General features: G+C 37.7%; 1 protein-coding gene across 2 annotated transcripts in view; it reads left to right on the top strand.

The window, feature by feature from the left end:
- The window catches only part of LOC150087207 (tetratricopeptide repeat protein 39B-like), a 349901-nt gene that overhangs the window by 44543 nt on the left and 282604 nt on the right, over positions 1-22754 (top strand). The window contains exon 1 of one of the 2 annotated variants that reach the window (XM_090371072.1): positions 11907-11974. The exons of the other annotated variant lie outside the window; for it this stretch is intronic. The gene's annotated coding sequence lies outside the window, so the exon portion shown is untranslated. Of the gene's footprint in view, positions 1-11906; positions 11975-22754 lie in introns of those variants that run through there. 2 annotated transcript variants of the gene reach the window in all.

The raw sequence follows: 22754 nt of genomic DNA, 5'->3' as shown, positions 1-22754 counted from the left end.
CATGACGGTATTTGTAGTCGGTAGCCATTTTCTGTATGTTGACTCCAAGACGGAGCAGTGCCCGAATTTTGGGGAGTGCCTGGGCAGGTAGGAACCGACTACACAGTTTCTACCGGTTGTATTTGAGGATTAGTGTGGGGTCTGACCTCAAGGATGGCAGAGGATTGTGCCACTGACAGAAATCCCAGATGTTTGGGGCGTTTATCACTCCTGTGTACATTTTTACTGAAGTCATTAAACGCCTGCTGTCAATTAACCTCGGGAGCCTGGGCATTTAGCTGCTCAGCCATGTTAGTTGTTCTCAATTGAGGGGGTCGGCGATGCTTATTTGTGACCCATTTCAGGGTCCAGTATTCACACGAGAACACCGGTTTTTGAAGTGAGGGCGACGCAGATGCCCAGATTTCAGAAGCGTATAAAATAACCGGATAAATAGTGGTTCGAAGATATCTGGTAGTGTGGTTGTGGCATCGTTGGAATGAAGTAAGTGTTGCTTCGCTTTCCATGTTAAATCGCTTCCGGAGGTATTCTGTGTGAACATTAAATTTTAGCTTCGGATCAAAATAGACACCGAGATCCTTATGGCAGGTAACCACTGGGATGAGAGTACCCAAAACTGATGGCTGAATTATTGTTGGTTGCTGTTTCAATGAGTAAATCATTATTGCAGATTTTGAAGGGTTAAGGTTTAATCCAAACATCTTCAAATAAGTTGAAAGAGCGGTCAAGTTCTCTGTGATTGAAGACGTAATTGCCATTGGGTTTGCAGATGGTGGGATTAAGGTAAGAAACTTTATATCGTCGGCATATATTAGAGCATCATCACGGGGACTCATGAAAGGAATTAGAATGGCTGAGAAGAGAAGGCCAGACAGGACGCCACCTTGTGGGACTCCTGCATTGATTTTTCTTGTAAAATGGGTCTTCTTCGTTGTGAGGTGGACACTTCTATTCCTCAATAAGGCGGTGAAGAAAGCTAGTAGGTCTCCATTAATAACTGAAGAAGAATTGCAGAAGACTGAGAAGGGCTGTGATGTCTAGGCTGTCAAAAGCAGCTTCAATATCGGCATACACAATAGCTAATTCGGATTTAGTTTCGAAGGCTTGAAGAATTGATGTATGTGCGGCTGTGAGGTTAGTTATGGTGGATCCATTTGCGACTGCGAAATGGAACTGTTTCGGCTTCTGTGGCATCAACTGTTTGTTTAATGCTGGAAGGAGTACCTTTTCAAGAAGTTTGAGGAGGGTGGAAGAAGTTGAGATTGGTCTGAAATCTTTTAGGCTTGTTGGCGCTTTAACCTTAGGCAGTGGCCTCACAGAGTATTCATTCCATTGAGCAGGGAAATCTCGTGTGGAAAGAATAGTTGTAGATTGAGAGAAATGCATCTAGGATATAAGGCCTAAAGCACTTAATTATGAAATGAAGTATCTTATCACGGCCTGCGGTACTAGATAGACGCAGGGAGTTAATAGCATATATCAGTTGCTGTCTTGTGATGGAAATTATGAAAAGGTCATCAGTAGGAGCAAATTGAGAATTTTGGAGAGGAATTTCAGCAGAAGCGGAGTTCGCTTTGAATCTTGAAATGTAGTCCATCCAGTTATCTAGATCAAGATTTGAATTAATGAGACTGTCTGGATGAGTATGGCGCTTTTCATTTAGACAAGGTAGCATCGGTGTATCGCTTTATTGCTGAGCCTTGAGTCTATTGAAAATAGCTTTTGCTCTGGAGTATAGGATTCGATCTTGGGTTGTGCCAGAAATTTTCCACTGCCTGTGATTTGGTTTAGTTTGATTTAGTTTGCCTGTGAAGGTACTGCTTGTTGTGGAAACTGCGCGCTAGATCTTTGGTCCACCAAGCTCTAGTCCTTGGAGAAATGTGTACGGTTTTGGCTGACGCATAGAGGGTGGCTGTATTTATCCATCTTGTGATTAGATCAACTGCGAGGGTTGGGTTACATCCATCAAGCACATGCCATGGAATAGACTGCGCTGCCTCGAGGCACTTTTTTGGGAATCATAAAAGTCGGAGAGAATATGATTTTCTTTTCAACAGTATTATGGCAATTGAAGCTGGGCATAGGCAGAGCAAGAAGTAATGCAATTGGGTCGTGATCTGATTTGAAGGACGTTTCTGGTGGAATGGCGACTCTGCAAATTCCAGAACATAGAATCAAGTCGAGGCGATTGGTGGCTCTCGTTGGCTCCTCATTGATAATCGTAAACCTTAATGGACAGAGATTGTTCATTAGTCGCTGAAGGAGAGGGCTCAGATGGGGTGGAAGGTTAAAATCATAGCAGAGAATGTGAGTAACTTATTCATTATCCAGCCTGTAGCATCGTCAATCGTTGCAAGGATCTTCTCTTCAATACTTTCTACTCAATTGGTGTTGTTTTTTTTTTGGAATTCAAATAGCTTTCATTCCAGTGGACAGCCAGCCTTATATTGATTGTTGCACATATTAGCTAAGTTATTTGGTTTAGTTTTTATGCACAACGATTAGTGAAAACTGCTTTAATCAAAAGGGGTCACACTGTAGTTATAGTGCACTGCACACCAAATTGAGACAAGATTTACAACATGGTTAACGTTTTTGTTGTACTTTACCCGTTATCTTAATATTGCTTAATATCTAATTTTACACTAAATAGCAAGAATAAAATATTTGAATTTCAAAATACAGAAGAACAAAGAGAAAAAAATTCATTATGAAAGTGGCCATTACTTAAAAAAAATTTTCAGTTTTTGAAACTGATGCAAAATATTTCCCCTTCCAGAATCCTGGCGTATAAAAAAAAATTTTTTTTTTTAATTAAAAAATATACGTATATATTGTGCACTGATAAGCCAAAACATTATGATCGCGCCCATGCCTCCACGAATGGACGCATCTCACAGCACCTAGGAGTGACGTCATTGACCAGCAAAGCATATATGGTGACGATACCGGTAGTGCCTTTCAGTATGAAGCTGTGCAATGGAAAAAAGGGAAGGACCTGCTGAAGTCTGAAGGGGTAGATCAGCACCACAGCAACTGCAGGCATTGTTGGCTGTTCGAGGCCTGCCGTAGTGAAGGTGTGGCCGGGGATGGTCCGTAGAGGGGAAACCACAACCACCCAACATGCCGGAAGGGAGAGATCACCACTGGTTGACAGTCGACGGGGAACGGCAGTTGGCAAAAGCATGGATTGCAATAATAGCTAATATCTGAAAAGAATTATTTTGGTTAAATTAGGAAAAGACTTTTATTATCGGGATATTATGCAACCAGTCTCTATAAGCCTTAACCCGTAAGAGGACCACGTAATTGACTTGCAGTTAATAAGGGGCCCTAAACCGGAGCCTAGCGCAATCTCAATTCAATGTAAACTAGTTAAAGTTGTTCTCGAAAGACTTTGATGATATTCAGCCTTATAAGTTTTCCGTAGGAAAATACAGTTTAGAGTGTGACTGAAGGTAAATATAAATTACAAAATCTTTTTAATGAATTTGATTTTTCTCAAAAATCTGGCCCTATTCCAATCTGTGTATATGTATTTGTTAAAATGTTGTTTTCAAACTGAATGCCCTTTTAGCCTAATATCCATCATTGTGGTGATCTTCAACTAAGGAAAATAAACAGATTAATAATAATATCATATATTTTGTCTTTAAATGATATCATTTATTCACCCTCAATTTGTGATTAATTAAAATTTTTTTAAGCACTTGAGGAAAAAATTTTTCTTAAGCATTGAACATGCAGTAATTGACCTCTATTATGCAATTTTCGGAAATGAATCCTTAGTAAATACGTATTGAATATGCCAAGCACATTATACATAACATGGAAGTACCCTTCAGTTAATGGATTTAAAAAAAATTACAATAAATTTCGGTGGCTTTTCTTAAGGAAAAAATGCCTGCAATATTTCGAAAAATTTTAATATTCACGACATCGCTTGGTATAAATTTAACCTCCAGTTTTTGATTGTATCAATAACTTGTTCTACATGCCGTCTTCTAAAGCAGTGGTCAGCAACCAGTGGTCCTTGAGAGAATTTTGGTAGTCCGCAGAGTAATCAGAATAATTTGCAATTTTCGTGTTTATTAAAATGTTTCATTATATTCTGATTCTACTTTTTTGCAATTTTGGCCTTATTACGTTGCATGTTTATAAAAGGACCAGTGCAATATCCGGTATTATTGCACTGGGATGTGCAATAGCTATGCTTTTATTGTAAAAAAATATAGAAAGCTATTTCTTATCGATGGCCTAGCCTGGACACGGCCTGGTTCGCAGTTGTTAGGTAAGTGACCAGTGATATTTTTATTTTAACTGTGCACAGTGTGATATTTAATGGCATCAAAGAGTTTGATAACTATCTTATTTCTTGTTTGGTTTGAGATTCAAATAAAATAACCCCAATGAGTGAGAAAAAACAAGCAAGCATTTTGCGCTTCTTAGGTAACACATCGCGTTTTCATGAGTTGATTAATGAATCAGAGCCTCCTCAGCCACCGCAAGGCATCATCATCAGGAAGGACATTAGAACTGGAGGTGGAGAGAAGATAAAGTTCAAAGTTTCAAGAAAATATGATGCGGTCTACTTAAAGTTTGGATTTATTCAAGAACCTAGAAGTGAACTGGATCCACGGCCGCTTTGTATTATATGTTCTGAGCGTTTATCCAATGATGCCGTGAAACCTTCGAAACTCAGCAGGCACTTGCAGTCAAAACACCTAGATTTAGCTAAAAAGCCAGATGAATACTTCCAAAGGATGCGTGAAATTTTGCAAAAGCAAAAAAGTTCATTAGCAACAATGATTGTTGAAGATAAGTCCTTAGTAAAATCTTATTTGATAGCACTTCAAATCGCGAGATGTAAAAAGCCGTATACAATTGGAGAAGAATTAATTAAGCCTTGCTTGCTTGTTACAAGCCTGTGAAGAGGTTTTGGGGAAACCGGCTGTCCAGAAACTGAAAGGAATTCCTATGTCCACTAACACTGAAGCGCAGAATTGAAGACATGGCCGAAGATATTGAAAATCGTGTGATTGCACTTGTGAAAAATTCTACGTTTTATTCAATTCAATTCAACTTGACGAATCAACATACATAACTAACAAGGCAGTTCTTCTTTGTTTTGTGAGGTTTGATTGCCAAGGAGAATTAAAGGAAGAACTCTTCTGTTCACTAATCTTGTCGGGTAGAACAACAGGCTCTGAAATTTTCAATGCACTTAATGGTTATTTCCTGAAACACAGTATTGAATGGAAGAAATGTGTTGGGATATGCACAGACGGTGCCGCAAGCATGACTCGACATCATTCAGGAGTCGTTGCTAAAGTGAAAGACGTTGGACACCCAGACATCGTTTACTTATTGTATTATACATCGTGAGCAACTTGTGGCGAAAAGATTATCTCCAGAACTGCACGAAGTACTCTCTGGTGTAATTAAAATTGTAAACGAAATTCGCCACAAAGCGCTCAAGTCTCGAATATTTGAGGCACTTTGCGAAGAACTGGGCTCTCAGCATACTCATGTTCTTCACGCTGAGGTGAGATGGCTGTCGAGGGGCAAAGTACTAACCCGATTGTTTGACCTGCGACACAAAGTCAAATTATTCTTCCAGCAGCAAAATAATTCGAGGTTCCATGATCTCTTGTCCGACAATGATTGGCTAGCCAAGCTTGCATACCTGGCAGATATTTTTTCCTCTGTTAAACGACCTGAACAAGTCCTTGCAAGGACAGCTTACGGACGTTCACACTGCGAGGCAAAATGGATGCATTTCAAAGGAAGATTGTGGCAAACGCGGTTGGCTGAAGAAGATCTGCAAATGTTCCCAAATTTTGATGATTATATGAAACAGGAGGATGTCAACCGACAGGTAATAACTCTTGTTCGATCGCACTTACAGTCGCTCAATGACTCTTTTGGTCGTTGTTACCCAAAGGAAGAGGACCCCAGACACGGAAATACGTGGATAATAGATCCATTTTTGGCGAAAATCGAAGATAGTAATTTGAACATGAAAGAAAAAGAAAGCCTAATCGATCTATCATCCGACGACAGTCTCCAAGGTAAATTCCACTCGTCCCTAACAACATCTCATTTTTGGCTTTCCGTAAAAAGTGAGTACCGAGTGCTGAGTGAAAAGGCCATCAAAATTTTAATTCCATTCGCAACTACATATATGTGTGAAAAGACATTTTCATCAGTTACGGCCATTAAAAACAAAGTACCGCTGTTGGCTAGAAATACAAACGGCTCTCCGTGTTGCAGTAACGTCATTGGAGCCAAGAATCAATCCAACGGCTTGTTTCAAACAAGCAGCAACAAATGTCACACTGATAATTTTGCTATAATTAATCCTTTATACACCTCTATGTCGAGGTGCACTCGATATTTGATAATTGTTACATTGCATGTAGAGATTTCGTCATAATCTTCGCAATCACCTGGTCTGTAGATTACTCCTACTCGCATTATACCTTTTGTTTCCAACTATCTCACACCGTACAGTTTCTATACTAGGATGTGAAACGTCTGAATCCGGGAAAGCTATCGTCGCACTCAGTCTGCTTCTGATAAGAAGCATTACGCCACCACCCCTTCTATCTATCCTACCCTTCCTAAATACATTATACAAGCCGTACTGAAACTCATCATCCCCAATTTCCGGGTAGCACCACGTCTCCGTAAGCCCTATTATGTCCGCGTTACTTGTTTTAACAAGCAGTTCGAATTCACTCATTTTATTGACGACACTTCTAACATTATTATATGAACAATTAAGACTTACTGTTCTTGTTTAACAACCCTTGAAGGTTTTTTAGGCTCTCTTCCCTGGCATTAGCTATCCGCTCACTTGAAACGTTTCTGCCTCCAGACATCTAGATAACTTTTTAAATAATACCATTTCGTTTTAACTGTAAAGATTGAATAGCACTTAGTGTTCTACTTTTAAATTTAACATTAAATAATGGTGTGAACTTTAATTTAAAATTTGACCTTGATAAATATATTATTCTTTTTACTTGTTATTTTTAATATAATACTAAATTAATGCCCATTAATTTACAATTATGACGATGTCGTACGATGCAACACATTGTAACCGGGTGCATCATCTGTAATGTGTTTAGATCTAAATAAATATAGATGTTTAATCACATACAACAATAGAAAAAAAAATTGTTGTACGAGATTAAATAATACAATTATATGCAAATTTGTAATACAAAATGAGAATAGAGAATTCAAAATATAAAATCGCAATATATATTTTAATGATTTTCCCCTTTCGTATAATCACTGAATTCATGAAGCATGGCATAACATGAAACAACTTTATTTTTTCCAATTATTTTCTCCGATATACTTTGGTACTTTATATAAATGTCAGTTGGGAAATTTTTTAAAAACTTCGAGAAACTGAAATATACAGTTGTGTGCATTTTATAGAAGCCGACATTAAATCGTGAACGAAAACTTCCACATGCATTTATTATGTGTACCGTCTAAGAATTTGTTGCTGCAAATATAGTAAGGAAGAAAAGTGGCATTTTCTGCTATATAATTTAGTAAGCTAAATGCTGATGGCATCCTTCCTCTTGCTCAGACAACTCACATGAGTGGGGGCATAAATTTAAATTGAGGAAGGATTGGTTGGTTGGTTTTGATTTTATTGGCGCATTAGCTACTAAGGCTATAATGCGCCAAAACCATGTCATTTATAAAAAAGTTTATTGAGGAAGGATGGTTGGAGGATAGATGTGCGTAAATTTGCTTTCAGCCAACTGGTAGTTGATTGTTGGAACAAACTTCCATCTGGTGCTGTGGAAGTGAGTAGTCTGAATAAATTTAAGGAGGAACTAGACTAATTATTAGAGGAGGCGGAGAGACAGTTGATGTGGGAAGTGTGTTATTTTATTTTATTTTTTGGCTGATGCTGTATATAAGCTTGCTTTCTTGCATCATTTGCCACTACTAATACTGTACAGATTTAATTAAATAATCGATAGATTTCGTTATGTTTTCAACTTGCTGAATTTGCCCAAAAATCAGAAAGACAAACCAAACAAAACGCGACCATTTTTCAGCTTGGTTGTCTTTATTTCTGTACTGATCTGCCAGTCCTAGATTTTGTATTTTCTCAAACTATGCTTGCTCTAAATAAATAAAAATAAAAGTTTTCAATTATTCATGAATTTGAGCAGTTGGTTGAGTCGGAATTATTAATGGCTTTCGTAGTATGCAACCACCAGTTTTGTAGAAAATTCAAAATGTGATTTTCGACACCTTTTTTTTTTTTTTTTTTGTATTTGCTTATATTTTGTCAGCTAGGTTTTGTTTCAGAGCAGATTGAATTAATTTAGATAGTTTTTTTGTATATATATCTGTGTTTCGGCTTTCTTTTTTTTTTGACTCAAGGACTGGACAAGTTTAACAACTTGTCCAATAATTTTTCTTTTCTTCTTTTTTTTTTTTTTTTCGTGACAGTGTTTTTCGTTTTGATATTATAAATTATTCTGTCATACTTTAAAAATTTAGACAGTGCCCTGTTGTTTGTGCAGTTCTATAACACTATACGAAAATAAAAAATTAAAAAGACTTTTTGCTGAGTTTAAAATTGTTCAACAGTAAAGGTTTTCCCTTCTCACTTTCCATTATTTCAATACTTATTTTCAATGAATGTTTTATTGCATTGAGTGGTAGAAGGCTGACTCTAAATAGTGATAGCATTGGACTCTCCATCTTCCCTATAATTTTTTTCTCTTGATAATCTTTCAGTAGGTAGTTGATTGTTGGAAATCACTGGACACCCCCCGAATTTCAGGAAGGGTGGTCTGCAGTTTTAGTGGTCAGTTTTAGGACGTTTAGTTCTCTTTAGTACAGTGGCACGTATGGAGAATGCCTTCCTTCAGTTCTCCCCTCCTTAATTATGCATTTAAAAAAATAAGTTTTCTGTTTATACTCCGGGACGACCACTTAAGGTCTGGGGACCTCACAAGATAGAGAGAGAATACAAGAATATTATATTGTATTTGAAGTCACTCAAAGCGCGTACACTTTTTTACCTTCGCACAAGTTTGTTTAGTGCTCATTCGGAAAGCAACGTGCTTATAACTTTATTATGCTGCGCATATATTTTTTTTGACGTCATGCATATTGTCAGTAACTTTTTTTTTCTCTCATTATTCGTTTAATTTTGTTTTCCTGGGTGACTACATAGGATCATAGGAATTTAGAAAGTAGAGGTTGCACAACATCATCGTATTTTTCGATATCATATGGATTTGGCGTGCGTAATTGTGTACTGTCCATGTATTTTATTTTATTCACACTAATAAAAGTATCTTAACTAGTTTACAACAGTTTTATGTAATACTCCGACATAAAATTTTTTAGTGGTATTAACAGTATTTAACATTATATAAATATGGATCAATCAATTTTTATGGAAGAACTGATACAATTAACAAAGACACTTTTCTTCCCATAAATAATAATAAATATATATAAATACTGAGCTAATTTTTATTTTATAACCGTCCTTATGTAAAAGTGACATCACTCCAGTGATCTATGTTTCCCTTTGATCTGGGATAGAATACAACACTGCGTTAAAAAAAACCACCCTAGAATTTATTTTTAAATTTAGTTCTGATCAGACATTACAAATGATAGCTTAATACAGATGAATTAATTATTCGCCTGATTATGAAGCTCGATTCAAATTTTATTGTAAAAGGGTGGTTTGCTATACCTAATAAAGCAACTCGAAGAATTTCTTATCACACAACCGCCCTTCAGTAAACCTCCATATGGGCACTTTTTAATAGCACGTAGGCTGTAGCCGATTTCATTCCAAGTGTTTTGAAGCATCTCTTGAGAAATGGAAGTCACACTACCTGTTCAGTTCGGTATTTTAACTATGTGACATTCAGCGGCGTGGCTACGGTCTTTTGCACCCGGGGCGGATCTTTCTGGTGTCATCCCCCCTAAATAATGTTATCAACTTGAAAACAAAAAAATTCTTAAAACGTAATTGATAGCACATTGCATTCCACCTCCAGTTTCAGAAACCTTGCCCTGCGTAAACTTCTCGAATATCCACTACCAGAGGCTGTTTAAGGCCGTGTATTGTATCTGGGCTCTGTATACAATGCATTTGTTATTGTTTATTTAATTTCTGTATCTAACTCGTGTCGGCGCCTCCGTAGCCAGGTGGGCAGGAGCAGCAGTGCGTAGCACACGCTTCTTGATTAGACCAGGGTTCGAGCCCGTGACCACCAAATACGGAGGATGCGGAAAGGTCACGGAATGACCACCGCATATTCCCGGAGCAATATGGCCTTAGTTGCTAATGCTCCTAAAAAACCAAATAACAACAACTAACTCGTGTTCTCTAGCTGCATAGCTGTAAAGGGCTATTTCTTCGGAAATAAATTGATATTAATAATAATAATAAATTCCTTAAATGCTGATCTCCAATGAGGCAAAGATAACTTAGTTGATTTCAATCCTTCTAAAACTTAGTCGCAAAAATAATCTCGCAAAAAGAATTCTTCTGCTCCTATGCTTATCTTCGATAAAACTCCGATTTCTAGGCAAGGTTATGTATCTCTTTGGGGGATTACCCTGGCTTCTAATCTCTCTTGGCATAAGCACATTATAAATATTTCTTCCTCTGCATTTAAAAAACTGGATTCTCTTTCGCTCTCAGCGTGACTTTTCTTCCAAACAGTTGTTCACCCTGTACAAATTGCAAATCTGCCCTACCATGGAAAATTGTTCTCACATCTGGAGCGATGCCCCCGAAACTTCTTTCAGGCTTCTAGATTCCATTCAAAAGAGGGTAGTTAGGTTAATTAATGATTCATCTCTAACAGAGTCTTTCCACTCTGTCTCACAAACGTTCTGCTTCTGCTGCATGCCTTTTCAATATAGATACTTCCATGGGCATTGTTCTTCTGAATTGGCTTCTATAATTCCAGCTCTCTCTTCCAAAGCAGTCCAACACGTGCCGCAACCAGTCAACATCCTTTTACTGTCCAATTTCAAACTCACAGAACCAACTTTTCTTCGTTCTCATCTATTCATTCAACTTCCGTTTTCTTGAGGAACTGCCTTCATACGTATTTCCTGAAAATTGCAATCTACAGAAGTTCAAGTTTAATGTCGACAAACATATTCGCAACCTTTAGCCCATGCACGGTACTAAGTACCATAGGTTCTAATACCTCTTCTATTTGTGGTTTTCCATTAATAAAAAATGTTGCTGTGCTTGGTGGAGTCATGGCTGCCGACCGCATGAGAAAAAAACTCATTTCAATTTTTGCTAACTGCTACAAACCATTTTTAAGATTCTTATTATAATAAAATTTTAATGGAACATAATAATCAGGTGAATAATTTATAGACATCCTGTATGTCATTTTTAAATATATAGTGATATATTTTTATATTTTATTATACTAACAAAAAAAATTAAAAAAACAAACTGGACTTATACGCTACGCAGCTGAAGATTGGAGCATGGCGTATTAATACATAATGCCATTTGTTGAGTGAGGAGACCCTGTATCTTTCTGAGTGGTGTCAACTACAGTAAGTTAAAACAGAGTGTAGCCGCTTCGCTATGGTCTTGGCTCAATAATGAGCAGTGGCGTAGGGTCAGCAGTGACATTGTACCCCCTGACGCCGAAATCTGGTATTGTGGCGCTTTTTTAGAAAGCAAATGGCGCCTTTTTTTGTGAATTGCAATTGGGCCTTTTTTTGTGAATATGATTTCTGACAAAATATCCTGGCTAAGCCATTGACAATGTGCAATATGCTTCTTTACTTTCGAATAAGGGCGTCACCATAAGGTCGGACTGGCAAAGTTAAGTTTATAAATTTCACTTTATACTCCAGCACGACAACGTAAGATCAGAGGAATCAATATAGAGAGGAGCTTGAATACAATGTTATAATTTGGGTATAAAAACAAATTTATTTTTTGAAAATAAAATCATTTTATTAAGATATATTATTTTCTGATATTCGCTAAATTTTGAATTTTATTGTATTAATGTATGTTCCCTTTTTCACGCTCTCGTTCGGAAATCCTGGTAAAGAATGAAATTGGTTACCAGGATTTCCGTCCACGTACGTGCTGTGACTGGTACAGGTACTCAAATACGGACATTACCAAATCGAGCCCGTGCGCACACACTGTTGACAATTGTGGCCCTAGTGAATTGGCTGGCGAAACAGCTGGGAATTCTAGCCACATGGAGCTTTAGCGGAGTATAAAAAACTTTATTTGAAAGTACAAGTTTATTTTTGTTTTTATTTTTAATTTAGAACACCTCTTAAAAATACTTTTCAATGCACTTTGCTTTGAGATGCCAATCGATCGACTCAGGTGGGAATGGAAATAATAGAGATTATTATTAGCCCAGCATTATAATGAGATCGTTCAGAACTTAGGTTTCCGTTGTTCATTTGCGATGAATAACAAGTGGAACCGTTCTAGGTGCCATTGTTCAATAATCAAAGCTGTGAATAACGGACATCAGAGTTTTTAAAAGTTGTTAGAACCTTTTTTCGGTCTTTCTTTTGCACGCTTCAGTTATGAATTTTGAATGGCAGAAAAGAGCTTTTATTTCAAACTACAATACTACTAAACCGGTTATTTGGAATCATCAATTAATACGTGTTCAGTAGCCCATTTGCTTGCCTCAAAATGTGTTCCATTTATTTTAATTTTTTATTATTATTTAAGGAAGTTTTTTTTTTTTTTCTTCTTCTTTTTAATGAGTTTCCATGAAACAAGCATTTCATGAACTGTTGCGTGTTTTCAACCAACTCTCTATTTTCCTGCCGGTGCTGCTCTGCAATAGACGACCTCTTATGCGGAAGCGGAAGCAAGGCTATGTATTCCAAAGACCCACTTACGTAACCTGCCCCCAGTATTTAGTCATTAAATTTCTCCGTAAAAAATACTAAGTTAACTTAGGTTTTACGGCCGCTTTTTAAGCATATAAACGTATCCGATTCTGAACGCTTACGATTTGGTTGCTGAATTTTAAACAGTGGCTGTAGAGATTTTGAGGGTACTAAGTAATAATAAAAATAAATAAATAAGAATAAGCAGACACCGTACTGAATATAAATAAACATTTTAATTATAATAAAAAGAAAGAATAAGCATATTCATACCTAAACAATTTTATATCATGGATAAACAATTTTATTGGCCATGTGTATTCTTATTTATATATATTTCTCATTAAACATAGTAATATTTTTTTTTAACCAAATAGCCATTGCTCTTTAACTGTTCAGAAATGGATATATGCTTTTATGACACCCCCCCTCCCTTATCTTGGACCCTAGAATGCGTCGCAGAACTTTTTGCACATACTTGAAAATAAATAATTAACTTTTATGTTTATACTCCTGGACGACCAACCGGTCAACTCAGCAGCAAGTCCACAATATGCAGAAAATACGAGAAATAGCATCGTATTTAGCAGTCACGGGCTTGAACCTCGGTCACTCAAAGTACGCGTACTTATGCACCTCAGGCCTGACCACTCGGCTACGGCGGTCATCCTGATAAACAGCCAATGATTCTGTGTGGAATTTTATAAATGAAAACGTTTATAAAAAAATTGGTAATTATGGAGGATAAACGCTTTTTTTTCTAGAGATGCTTGTGATCTACTCATGCGGTAAAATGCGTTATCCATTTTATCACAGCTGAAACAACCAGCTGTTTATTTAAATTTTTCCCCCTGTTTGGCATTATTGGCATAATATTCAGTCTTCTATAAAAACAGATAAAAAATAATTGCATGAAATCTCCTCATATCTAGACATGCCGGGAACTTGGCTCTGTTGGGTCAGTATCCGGGAATGCACGTTGCAGGTTGCGCCTGTAAATTTCATCCCTTACGAAGATTGGATCCAGATCTTTCTGGATCCAATCGAAGATTACAATCGATGGTCCTTTCTTTCGGGGGGGGGGGGCTCAGCAAGTAAGCCCATGGTAGGTATTTTGGCGTTTGTTATGACTTTTTCTGCATCCTCTTTTGTATCAGTTTCAATTATTATTCCAGTGTTGCGGGTCTTTCTTATTGATTTGATTCTGGTATGCTTCAAGTCATCTGAAAGAGTGGCATTACTGTCCTCTTTATTTCTTCACTTGACTTGGGTGCCTCAGCTGTTGCAGGCTTGAGTATCACTAGGTTTGGAGTGGGCAGCAGAGTCTTCCGTCGCTGTGGCTGTAGTGTCTTAGGGCTTGGTTTGGTCATCTTCATCGTGTCAGCAAAAGATGGGGTGCGCTATGGCATTTTATTTCTCCCATCAAGATTTAGGGCCTCAATTGTTGCGACTACTTTCTGGTGCTGGATGTGAGTTTGGAGGAGTATGGTCTCAGCTTTGACCAGAGACTTACGATGTCAGCTCTCAGATTTGTAGTGACTCTATTATTTGAGTCCTTCATTAAGTTTTTTAGGGCTGTGCGCCGGATAAGGGTTTGCTCCAGCACAGACCCATCCGGTAGCATCGGATCCAATTGGGCTGGTTCATTAGGTTTTGCCTGTTGTTCTATCTTGTCCTGTCGTGTAGCTGGTAGCTCCTGTAGGACCTTGCCTTCACTGGCACTCCTCATGCCCCTGTCAGATCTAGGAACAGGTAACTTACCTTTCCTCTTACTCGTGGAGGTGAGTTCCTGGTCCCCAGTCGATCCTTTATTTGTCACATTCGTCCTTTGATCACACTGTGTGACTTCCATTTGACTCTGTGGTTCAGTTTAAGTAGGTTCTGGATCATTAATTTCCAATTCCGACATATTCGGTTTATCAGGGTTATCCCCAAGTTGGGGTAAGTCTCTCACACGTAGGGAATTTAAGAACGATCGGTGTTTTCCACAAGTTCGTAGCACAATTGCACGTTACTAAATACACTATCAACGTTTGGGCTGTCCACCACTAAATGCGGGGGGGACGATACAATGTGCATCCGCGCTAGAAAGTTTAGGCTATCCTCCACTGGGAATGCAGGAGGGCAGAAGCAATACAACGTGCGTCCGTGCTGGAAAGCAGCCATCTCCTCCTCCTATAATTTACCATAATGATCATTAATTATTTATAAAATTATACGATATTGGGTGTGTAACGATGGCCAGACTAAGTTGCCTTCCACCACCAATCTGGCACGCTGCTACTGTCACATGGTCAAAACAAGAAGAACAACAAAGGCCTTTGTTCTCCTGGCGCCTCCGTAGCCAGGTGGGAAGGAGCAGCAGTGCGTAACACACGCTTCTTGATTAGTCCGAGGTTCGAGCCCGTCACCACCAAATACGGAGGATGCGGAAAGGTCCGGGAATGACCACCGCATATTCCCGGAGCAATATGGCCTTAGTTGCTAATGCTCCAAATAAACAAATTTTGTTCGCCTTACTGGGAAAGAAACAATAGCAGCTAGTTACCAACGTAATTAATACACAACATTGATTCCCAATATAACTAAGGCAGGTCGGAAACATCAAGGAATATTCAAAAAATTTTAAAAGTTATACCAATCTTCTGTACTACTAGTCTAGAGTCTCTAACTAAGTCAATCAGATATATTTCTGTTCCGTCTTTAACAGTATAAACACTCGATAAATTTGACACAATGTATCTCTATGGAATCCTGACTACCGGCGGAGCACGCCAGTATCGGTAAAACTAAAAATGGTCATGAATTTCCATTACCTTTGCCGATTTTCAAACCTTATCAGTAGATTCCATTCTGTTATGCGAACACAGTAGACACAAATTTAATCCAATTTGAGAACTTTGGAGAACTAAAATTTTTCAAAAACGAGCACCAAGGATACGTGCGTCTGACCAGAAGCTAGTCCCCTAGTTCTCATCTGTTGGATTTAGAGTTGATTTTGATGTTAATCAATATATTTGGGCAATGGTTAGCCCAAAGCCACATAAGTGGTATACTCCGAATCATAAACGTTTCCCGCCACCTGCTGGTTTATGACAGCTCTGAGCACATCCAAGATCACCTTCCATGATCCTTTTCACGATCTCCTCTCCCCACTCCGTTTTTCTTTGATATGAAACGGAAATGACGTCATTTTCGGGTCGCAAAATCGTGACAGATTGATTTTACTGCCATCCGAAGTTTAGTGGGTGCCGCCAAAGATGTTTACACATTAATAATAATATAAAGCAGTTAACTTCCTGTCGACATAGCCGAGTGGGCAGGGGTGAGATTGCAGTAACCCATTCTCATTGAGTGGAACGTGGTTCTTGCTCGCGTGACTGTTAAATATAGTTAACGATTGTATTGATGATTTATTTATTGTAAATTCCTGTGACCTGGTGGTCGGAGTATAAACAATATGTATATTTTTTATCTTTGAGGTTAATCCAAGAACTTTTTTAATCAGCCCTGTACATATCAGTTATGTACACCTTGCAGATCCTGGTTTTGGTCAAGTCGTTCCTTATGCATAATTCGTTTGGAATATATAGCAAGTGACGCTATATTATAGTGACGCCTTTTTTCCCCATAATGGCGTCACTATAATACAATTCACATTGTGAAATTTCGAAACGAGTTGCTCACTCATACACTTTGAATAAGTAATGCTGTCCACATAGAGAAGTATATTGTTATTCTAAGTTGACCTTTTCAGAGACTATCTCCTTATTGGTGAGTAGGCACCCAGAGAATAAGAACTTCACAACTTTTTGAATCTCTCATATTCCAGAAATAAATCACAACAGGGTTTTCAGATGCTTACCTACCCTAAAATGAGAGTCATCAACCGGTGCCATCTGCGTGGTGGCACCCAACTGCGACAATACACTGACAGTGGTAGAGAATGAAAAGGACCTGGGGGGTAATTGTGCAGGCAGATATGAAGTTTTCTGAGCAGTGCAGACGGTCTGCAAGAGTAGCTCATGGTGTCTTGTCAATGATATACGGGAATTTTTCTAGCAGGGATAAGGAGGTGATTATCCCCTTGTATAAGGCAATGGTCAGGCCACACCTTGAGTACTGTATACAGGTCTGGAGGCCTGATTTTAAGAAGGATGTAGAGCTGTTGGAACGAGTACAGAGAAGGGCAACAAGATTAGTGAATGGAACAAAGGTTTGTTACGAAGAAAGGCTTAAGTTTTGCAAATTAGTGTCTGGAGGCTAGGCACCTGCAAGGTGATCTGACTGACGTGTATAAAGCTTTGAATTGTTTGAGCATGCTCAATGCTGATGGGATTCTTCCTCTTGCTCAGAATAATCGCCTGAGAGGGCATATATTCAAATTGAGGAAAGACAGTTGTAGGATAGATGTGCGGAAGTTTGCCTTTAGCCAGCGTGTGGTTGCTTGCTGGAACAAACTTCCATCTGTAGTTGTAGTTGATAGCTTAAATAGATTCAAGGCAGAACTTAAAATTTCACCTATCCACCTGCTGAAACATTTTGAGCGAGTGGATGGGTGAAATTAGATTTGTGTGTGGTTTTTTTTTTTTTTTTTTGGCCGATGCTATATAAGCTTGCTTTCTTGCATCATGTGCCTTTTTACTAATGCTATTGCCTATATGTACTTCTCTTTATGGAAGGTGTTACTTATTCGAGCAAAACGAGTAAGACAACTTGCTCTGAAGAAGAGTTTCACAATTTGAGATAAATATAACAAAAGATTTTATGTTTATTGTGTAGGACGGTCAGAGGAGTTTACAAAATAGAGAGAGAGAGAATACAAGAACATGACTGTATATAGCAGTCACACGTGCTTGAACAACAGTTAACTGAAATGCTTGTATAAATGTACCCTCGCATTTGACCACCCCGCTACCTCTACCGTTGAGCTGTATTGTGATTATGTCTTTTATGCAAACTTAGTTGTTGTTGGTTTTATGGTGCAACGGCTGCAAACTTGGTTTGTTTTAGCTCCATAGTAAAATGTAACCTTTTAGTTAAATTTTTGCTATGCTGCGTAGGGAAAAAAAAATTAGAAAAAATTAACTAACGTATAAGTTAGTGGTTCATTTTTACGTAGTTTGAGGTTTTATATCTCTTAACTGATACGACTTTGACAAGGATAAATATCAGAAGTTATGTGATTATGACTGGTTTCTTCAGTACCAAAACTAGGTAACCACGCCCAATCAAGTGACGCAGACGAAAAAATGAGTGAGTGAGTGGATTAGTTAAGCACGAAAGTGCTTAACTGATGCAAACAATGAAGTATACAGAGGAAAACTAGAATATGATTTTATGTACCACGCGATGTGACATAGATACGGGTTAACGGAAAGAATTTCTATTCTTTCCGGTGACCTGTATCTGTTTAATTTATCAGTGGACCGGTAACAACCGTTAAAATGTTAAACACTCCAAAATTTGTCTTACAACAAAAACAAATTCTTAAAAAATATTCATTTGTATAGTTAAAAGTACCTTAAATTTTATTTAAAAGTTGGTTAAAAGACGTCATTCTAGAATTTCAACAACAAGAGTATTTTTGAATCCATCACAGACAGCATAAAACAAACACGGGTAATAAACCAACTTTATTCTCGTTCGCTCAGACAGAAAAACAAGTTGACATTGAAGATAACGAATGGGGTATTGTTAGATTTCTTACAATATCCCATTGTCTCTCTTAATTATGCATTTTAATATAAGTGCAGAGAGCGATTTTGATAGCTTCCTTCCTTCCTTAGATAAAATTAAATATAATAATTTTTTTGTTTATACTGCGAGACGGTTACAAAGATCAGTGAAGTATACAGAGGAAAACTAGAATATGATTTTATGTACCACGCAATATGACGTGGATTTGAATAAATTAAAATATATTATATATATTTTTTAATTTGTTCTTAAAAATCTGCTGTTTTTATCCAACTTGACATTATCTATAGTACTGAGCATAATGATTTTTTTTTTTCTTTTTTCCGTAGAAAGCTGGTGGTATTGTGCTCCACTTTAAAGCTTTTGTGATCCTCTATATAACAGAAAGGACCGTATATGATGTGGGTTGTGCTAAGTTGGGGGCGAAGTACAGAAAGTGAATCTTAGTAATTTACCGTTCTAAAAATATTTTCGTAATTATAAAAAAAAAAATATATATATATATATATATATATATATATATTTTTTTTTTAACTAAAACATGTAACACAGAAAAGTATACATTATAATGAGAACATTTATTAAAGAGAATTAATCTGCATCCTTAACACACCATCCTACTAAAGATCATAGGACATTTTTAGTTATGAGCAAAACATGTATTTATCCAAAGAAATTAATAGCGTGTTGTTCTGCCTATGTCAGTAATGACTGCTTAAATGCGTCATGTAATACTTCCCCCTTACCGTAGAAAGCTGGTGGTATTGTACTCTGCTTCTTTAAAACGTTTGTAATCCTCTGTATAACGAAGGGCCGTCTTGGACTTGCGTAATTTTGCATTTCTACCTAGTATTAGTTAGTGGCAAACGATGCAAAGAAGCAGCTTATACAGCATCAACCAAAAATAAAATAAAATAAAATAAAATTACCCAGTCATCTGTTCATCCCCTTTAATAATTAGGCTAATTCTTCCTTAAATTCATTCAAACTACCCGCTTCCACAACATCAGGTGGAGTCAGATGCCCTCCAGGTGAAAGCAAATTTTCTCACATGTTCTGCAAACATCCTTTTTCAGTTTAATTTTTTTCTTTGTGTGGTGTCCGAGAAAGAGTAAGGATTACATCAGGATTTAGTTCACTCAATCCATTTAAGTCTTAAACACTTCAATCAGGTTTCCTCGCAGGTGCCTGGTTTCTAAGTGCTGCAATTTGCATAACTAGTCTTTCATACTAAGCGTATCCTTCTGTGTCCTTTACTGATTTTGTTGCTCTTCTCTGCACCCATTCAAATTAACCATTGCCTTATACAACGGGATAATCACCTCTTGGTCCTGCTGACAAAATTCCTTTTATATCATTGGCAGAACTCCATTAGATGTCCCAGAAGCCCATCTGCACTGCTCAGAGAACTTTGTCTGACTGTACAATTACCACTAGGTCTTTCGTTTTTCACCACCTTGAGTGTGGTACCACCCAATTGGTATATTATTGTGGGATTATTACTGTCCCATATGTTAGTACCTTGCATTTATCAATGTCCCATATGTGGAATTTTTCTGGGTCGTGTTTCATTATTGTGCCCCGATTCCTGTCATAACCACGCTGCCAACCTTTGTATCATCTACAAACTTGTATGATAAACCTGATATAATTTCATCTGTATCATTAATAAATACTGAAAAGAGTAAGGGCTCAGAGGGATGTCACTAATAACAGTAGTTCATGAAGAGCTGTGCCCATTTACAATCACACTGTTTACTACCGCCAAGCATCTCTTTATCCATAGTAATAACTTGTGGTTAATACCACACTGCTGCATTTTATACAGCAGTCTTCTGGATAACAGTGTCAAAAGCTCATAATACGATTATGAGTATTACATCATCTAAGTATATGATGTCAAAATTATTTTTTGCATCTAGTAATTTTTAACTCAATCATAATAACCAATCAGATTGGTCAGATATGAAGTCAAGCTTACAGGTCTATAATTGATCACATTGCTATTTTATCAGGAGAGATATGTGGAAATGGGCAGTCTATAAGGCCTTCTCCTTAATCCAAGGATGCTCTCAGAATTATAGCCAAACGTTTGCTTACCTTTCTTGATGCTTTTAATATACAGTAATTGGGTAGATTCTGCCTTATTTACTTACAATTACTCCTCTGTTTTCTTCTCAGTTATCTCGATATCGTTAAGTTTCCAGTTATAATATTTTTCTCGTATTCCCATCTCTAGAGACTTTTTTTTCTGCGCGCCTGAATATATATATATTCAGGCGCGCAGAAAAAAAGTCTCTAGAGATGGGAATACGAGAAAAATCCAGTGGAATAATGTGATTCAGTCGCTTATTCTAGTATTAACATAAGCAATGAATTCTTTGTTACGTTTCTTTTGCATTCTTAGCCAAACGCTTCTCATAATCTGCCTTAGCTTCCTTGCCTGATCCTCTTAGCTACTTGATTGCAGTCTAGTTTTTGTGTTGAGGTCGGCGCTTTGTACGCTGCGACATGGAGCGTTGTCGGCCGAAGGTATAAGTGCCGCTTTCACAATGATTGCCATGGGTCATGATGCAGGGTACACTTTTAAAAAAAAAAAAAAAAAATTTATAAGTCCTAGCCACTGAAACTCAGGAAATTACGTGGCAGGACCTGCCAGAGTAAAATTAAACTGCTGGGTACCTGGTCTGCCTACACGGGGCAGTGTGGGCAACGTTTGGCCCCAGCAGGGGTCCAATGGCTAAATGGCCAGATGAACAACGATACACAACACTACACATACAATATCTATACACTTATTAAACCTCTGCCCTCTAAAGTGAACAGTAACTTCAACAATGAAAGCAACGCGGAGATGGGGGAAAAACCCCTAGTGCCGTTTGACACGAACACGCTATACACCACAGGATTTTCCAAAATATCAATAAAGGAAGTTTCGCTGTCGCCGGCAGCAGAGTGATGAAAATGCTTGGGTTCGAATCCCCTCACGACGCGAAAATATTTTTTATTTTTTACAATTTGTCTGATTAGTTGGTCTCAAGCGAGGGTTTTATGGTTTCTTTTCACTTGAGTTTCTTCTCTAGCAAACAGGAAAATAGACCAGACAATACACGCAAATTACAGACACAATATACTGCAGTCTTAGTAAGTAATTATAGATCTCATAGCGTCTGCTATGAAATCTATAATTACTTACTAAGATTTATAATTACTTACTAATTACTTACTATGTCTATCTGCTGTATTAAGTGCTTTGGCACTTAATACAGCAGATAGACAGAAAGCAGCATTCATGATTATATGTACTGCGATCAGTGGACCTAGCTTCTCAGTGTGCCTTGCCCCATGGCCTTTTGGGTCTGCAGGTTTTCCGCAAAAATCTAATAATTATCTCTCTGTGTGCCGTGGAAACATAAGTTTACTTATGGCTGCTGCAGCTCCAAATTGATTTTTGTGGGTGTTAATGGCCGGGTGAAGTAATCATCCATCTCAAGGGGTGTCGGCTGTTGATCATTTCGTGGACTACACTTAGAAAATTGCCAGTTGTCGATCTGGAAATGTTTCATTCCTGTGCGATGGCCGCACAGAAATTTTCTTCACGTGGCATCTAACTATCATTATCCTCTTAAACTGTATATTTGTTTTTCGCCGTTCACGCTTAAATGAATAATTTTGTTTAACTGCTGATGTGGCTAAAATATTTGCATTTTTGTATTCGCACACAATTTCTTGTCATGGGACACCGTCTGATTGCTGCCTTACAAAACTTGTAATACGGTAATTTGAAAAGGTCAACTTTTAGTAGGAAAGGGCCTATGACTTTTGGTCATCACCGTGGTTAATAACCTGCTCCTATGCCCGTGGTTCCGGATGTTAACCTAAATGACCTAGATAATCATCTAGAGCCCGCGAGTACTTTGCCGGACGTTAAGATTATAGCAATGTATGAAAGTATGACTAAACATTGGTATGTTTATAGTATTTACAATACAAGTTTAAAATATTCCTTTAAACAATAAGAATATTTTAAAAGTTCCTTGGGCTGCCTTTTTTTTTTTAATAATGTGTCTCGCAAAACTACGGGCGCCTCCGTAGCCAGGTGGCCAGGAGCAGCAGTGCATAGCACA

The sequence above is a fragment of the Mastigoproctus giganteus genome, chromosome 4 (assembly GCF_048544385.1).
Source record: "Mastigoproctus giganteus isolate SK-2022 chromosome 4, ASM4854438v1, whole genome shotgun sequence".
Lineage (NCBI taxonomy): Eukaryota > Metazoa > Arthropoda > Arachnida > Uropygi > Thelyphonidae > Mastigoproctus > Mastigoproctus giganteus.
The sequence above is the reverse complement of the archived record's forward strand: the minus strand, read 5'-3'. Positions and strand labels throughout refer to the sequence as shown.